We start from the raw sequence: 5,937 nt of genomic DNA on the forward strand, positions 1-5,937 counted from the left end.
GAGATTAGACTTTTAACAGTCTGGCAACATCACTGTAAATAAATAAGAAAAAGCCTTTGTAGTATCCTAGTACCTAATGCTTTTCTCTTTTGTATTTCCCCAGGCAAATCTTTACTTTTCCAATCCATTGAAAAAGGGTAAAATCCTGCTTTTTCAAAAATACAGCTCAAGCTATGAAAGGTTAAATTTATGAAGTGTCTCTTACAATTTATATTAGCTTGATGTGAGTATCTTTCATCAAACTATTGGTGTAAAATTTATTTTTTTCTTTTAGTTTTATGTTTCAGAAATTAAGACTTAGAAAAGGCTCAGATTAAGGATAGAAATTCCCCCAGTGTCATTTGACATGTATCTTAGTAACCACATGTCCACACATAGAACTCACAGAGAAAATGAATTAATCACAAAAATGACATTTGGCCATGGCTGGAGATAACTTTTGATGGGCCACATCTTCTGTAAACCTCTTATAATCTTACTAATTAATTTTTGTTATTATTGTTGATGGTGTTTTTGGTATGGGCAATCAACCCAGAGGAATATTCATCTGGAGTCCTGAACACTCCATTTTATCACTGGTTTTCAGTAGAAAACTTTCTGAATGTCATAATTACCATCTATTAATTATTTATGTCATAGAGTGGGAAATGTAGTTAATGCTTCCACCCATTATGAGAATTTTCACAAAATCCTTGTACAGTGAGTACATAATCCCTATTTTACAAATAAGGCGAGATAGGATCACGGAGGTCACATGACAAGTAAACCGGGGAGTGAGGTCTGCCTATCAGTCTTTCTGCTATAACTTACTATTTGCATAATCTAGCTCTTATAATTCATTTCAGCATCATGAAGTGGAAATTTGTGGAAGTGTGTGTAAAAGGTGGCACAGTTGGCTATTCAAGCTGGTGCCTAGAAGACAACATCTTAGGAATCTCCACCAAGGTCCACAGTTTGGTCTCTGCCATCCATGTGCCTGCAAATCAGTAAGGCAGCTCCTCCATATTAAAACTCATTACAAAGTAATGAATACTACTGAAACCATCAGAGTAACGTAACATAAAGAATCATCTAGTATACACCAGAATTATAGTATGGTCAGACATTTCAAGTCAGTTGGTATGATGAGTTGTTTAACATATGTAAGATGCATAATTAATAACATACCAATTATTTAGGAGGAAATAGTACTGTTTCTATCTCAAAAATATATTATAGGAAAACTGAGCATATAAATACTTTAGACTATTAAGAACTATAAAAGCACTACAACAAAATATAGATCAATATTTCTTCAGTATGATACCAAAGAGAGAAACTGTAAAGTTCAAAACATTTGTAATCCAAATGATAATATACAAAAGAAAATGACAAATTGACTAAAGTGTGGCAAATTGGTAGCAAAAGGGTTTCTATCTTTACATCATGAGAAAATTTATGAAATTATTAGGAAGCAACTGACAGGTAAGATGAAGCTGTAGAGTACTTTTCTTATGCAAACACACACACATGCACGTACGCACACATACATGCACACAGTCTTCCTGCTCCAAACACAAATCAACAATTGATAAAATATTTTTAAATGTGACAAAAAGATATAGCCTTAATTAAAAAAAAAAAAGTAAAACGTCACCATAGTGCAGAAATACACCAAAGTTCAGACCACAAACCAAAGCAGGAGGCAGGACTGAAGTCTGCTGGCCTCTGGGCCTGGAAACAGGAGGAAACAGTTGCGATGACATTCCTGTGGGAAATGAAAACTCAAAGTGACCCACACAGGCTAAAGGACCTGCATTAGGCTAGTGTCTGGTTACTGGAAACAGATTTGGGCTCTCCTGTGTGCAAAGAAAGACATTTAACAACAACAAAAAAACATAAATAAAGCTACTACCACCATGTAGGCTATCACATACATATAACTTTTTAATGAAGGGAAATAGGAGAAAGTAGAGCCTTTCTTAATCAGAAAGGGGACAGACTCCTCAAGCCTTGAATATAACCTGAGTTGGGGATGAAAGCTTCAATATTCGGTATGAAGGAAAAAGAAAAGAAAAAGTTCCTGATCAAGATGAGCCTGCACATTATTCTTTCATTGTCCATGAAGAAAATCCATAAAGACAGACAAGAAAACAAATCAGTAGGCTAAGGTATCCCAATAAAAAGAAAATAGAGCCATTTGAAAATGACCTTAAAATAAATGTTTTTGGTCCTTAGGGAGAAAAAATAAAGAAAGATGAAGGAGAATGTAAGTAATGAACTAATATGAAATCTGACCATTAACATAAATACAGTTATCAATTAAGAATAGAACATATGAGACAAATTCTAAATAGAAATCAGAGAGGGGATCACCAAAGTAGAATACAGTAATAATGAATTCATCAAGAAAACAGCATAGAGATAAATAGACAAAAAGTTTCGAAAAAGCACTTGAGATATCTGAATGAAAAATATTTTGAATATATTTTAATAAACATTACAGAAGAATAGAATAGAAGCATGACAAAGTAACAGTATTCAAAAACGTGGTGCTGAGAATGTTCCACATGTGTGTGAATATTCACAATGAAAATGCATACGAGAAAACCTAAAGGCTATCAAAGGAAAAAGAGCTTACTCACGGAAACGACTTACACTCAGAGCAGACATGTCACCAGCAAGAAAAGAATACAGAAGGAAACTAGTCACATATACTCAAAATGATGTGCTAGAAAGAACGTCAACCTAAAGTTCTTTATTTGTATAAACTTATTTTCAGTCAATGGAAGATAAATGCACATTTAAACATCTCATCTGAAAGGGTTTATCGCCCACAGAAATTTACTGAAAGAACTGTTGAGAATCCATCACAAGAATGTTTATTAAGGGGGAAGGTATAGCTCAGTGGTAGAGCTCATGCTCAGCATGAACGAATTCCAGGGTTCAATCCCCAGCACCTCCTCTAAAAATAAATAAATAAATAAACCTAATTACCTACTCCCCAATAAAGAATGTTTATTGTAGCATTGTTTATAGAAGTAAATATTAAAGAAAATTTAAGTGTCCATGAACAGAAATAGAGATTAACAAATTTTGTTACATTGAGTAAAATGACCCTGAACACTGTGATATCAGTGAAAATTATTGAGTTATAACTATAGAATCAACTGTAACTACAGAATCTCACAAACCACGAAGTAAAGAAAATCAGTCTCCAAAGATTATGTATGATATGATTTCATTTTTACAAAAAGCAAAGACAAATAAAAGTATACACTGTAAGGAAATCTGAGTACAACATCTCCGTAGATTTTCATTTTATTCTTTTATCTTTTACAGTTATCTTGCTCATACCAAATTACTCAATTTATGTGAATTACTGTTAATCAGTTTTCTCAAAATGTTGAACCGAATTACTGAATTGATGACACTCTTTTTAGCTCATGTTTTACTTAACATTTAATTATATAGTTATGTGAGTAAGAATTTGGTACAAGCACAACTGATGATTCTCAGTGAGGACAGAACTCCACTGGAGGGAGAGGAAGTGTTGGAAGTCTCCCAGACACCTTTGTGCAGCACACCGTGGCAACCACTGCTATGCTGTGGTTGGAGGAATAGGGAGCCCCAGTCATCTCATTCAATGGATCCTCAGTTAAGAAAAACTCAATTAAGAGATATTCTACTTGAACCTAAAATGTTAACAATGGTCATCCCAATAGCATCATTTTCATTTGATATATTTTCCTCCTGCAGAATTGTATTTTTAAATTCTCCTTCAATGATAACATATGAATTAAACAAATTAATTTTGTCCTAATGATGTTCAGACCATGTAAAACTTGTTCCTACTCTTCCAAAATTACTTATATACTTGCCAACAAATTAATTTAAAATGAGAAAAATACCAGTGACAGACAAATCTTGTTCTAAATGTAAGTTAGTCCTTTCTCAGAATCAAAAAATCCTGTCAAATTAGAGATTACCTGGAAAAGAGTAGGGCCTTGACTCAGAGTTCACCTAGGCTGCAATAGAGCCTGCTCTACCTCAAAGATTTTTATTGATCAAATTGCTCATTACTGCCAGATCCAGTCCTCTGCTACCTTTGTCCAATGATATATAACCATTGACAAATTCATACTCTCTAAATCTCTTTTTCTAGATTTTGATGGATTTGCCTTCCCTGTATGCAGTGCTTCTGCCAAAACTACCATCCATGGACTCAGAGAACATCTTTGCCTCATCCACTATCATCGTGTTACACACAGCACTGCTTCTGATCAAGGAACTCACTTTACTGTAAAAGAAGTGTGGCAATGGGCCGATGTTCATGGAATTTATTGGTCTTACCATGTTTCCCACCATTCTGAAACAGCTGACTTGACAGAATGCTGAGATGGTCCTTTAAAGACTCAGTTATAGCACCAGGTAAGCGGCAATACCGTGCAAAGCTGGGGTAAGCTTCTCCAGAAAGCTGCATATGCTCTGAATCAGCAACCAACATATGGTGCTGTTCCTCCCACAGCCAAAGTTCATGGGGTCAGGAACCAAGAGGTGGAAATGGGAGTGGCACCACTATTACCCCTAGAGACCCACAAGCAAAATGTTTTCTTCCTATTCTTGTAAGTTAATGCTATTCTGGCCTAGAGGTCTTAACTCCAGAGGGAGGAATACTTTCACCAGGAAACACAGCTATGATTCCACTGAACTAGAAGTTAAGACTGTCGCCTGGCTACGTGAGTTCCTCATGCTTTTGAATTAACAGGCAGACAAGGAAGGAAGTTACTGTGCTGGCTGACGTGATTGATCCTGACTACCCAGGAGAACTTGGATTACTACTTCACAGCGGAGGCAAGAAAGAGCATGTCTGGAATACAAGAGATCCTTAGGGTGTCTCTTAGTATATTGTGCTGCCTCCTTTGAGTCCTAGATCATTCCCTTAGAGCCAGTTCAACTCTAGAGTCAAATTTGGAATCACTACTGACCAATCGCCAAATGTTTTATGTTGAAATCCTCTGATCCAGAAATTAGAAATCTTACAGAACTACAAGTTTAATCACAAATAGCCAGAAGCAGCCTCCCTGTCACTGACCTGAAATGGACCAAATTTGCTTATGTCCTTTGTGCCCTTGTTGGTGAGCTGGTGGACCCACAACAGGCACTTCCTGGATTGTTACAGCAGTGGCTCAACCTTGACAGTATACTGACGTCACAGGGATGCTTTTAAAAAATACCCACATCTAAAGCCCAATGTTTGAGATTCCAATTTCATTGGCCTGGGGTGGGGCCTGAACACTAGCATGTTTTTAAGTTTCCCTGAGTGTTCTAACATATTACCTGAGTTGAGAACCATATCTAAGAGCATTCCTTCACATGACACAGGATGAGAATTGTGAGTTCTTACCAGCTCTGAACATCAGAGCAGACACAAAAAGCCTCACTGAGACTGAACAGACATACTATCTCTATCTGGATCCAAAAGTGTCAGGTGTGAGAACTGAGAACAGCTAAAGCCTTACATTCTCGTGACAGACGACACAATCTTGGGGCACTGAGTGACACTTGAGGCACAGACAGGGTAATCTCAGCCACAGGGACCTCTCTTCCCCTCTTTCCATCTTTTACTTTCTGACCATGTCCGCACTTCCTCCTTTCTCCTGTCTGCTTTTGACACTCTCCCAGCCTACCCTTGAGCTCTACCATTTTCAACCACTGCTTTAGACATTCCAGAAAAAAAAATCAGAAGATGCAGTGTGTTATCCTTATTCCAGAGCTTGCACACTGAGGCAGATGCCAGTGATTTAGATTTGCCTCACTGAGATATGTGCTAATTCAGAAAGGATCTGAACTGATGACCACTTTGGCCATGGTAGGATTTGCTAAACATGTGAGGAGTAAAAACACGATGATCAGTATTGTTCAGTCTGCAGAAGAGGACTATTTTCCAGTTTCAAA

Source organism: Camelus bactrianus, chromosome 3 (assembly GCF_048773025.1).
Source record: "Camelus bactrianus isolate YW-2024 breed Bactrian camel chromosome 3, ASM4877302v1, whole genome shotgun sequence".
NCBI classification, from domain to species: domain Eukaryota; kingdom Metazoa; phylum Chordata; class Mammalia; order Artiodactyla; family Camelidae; genus Camelus; species Camelus bactrianus.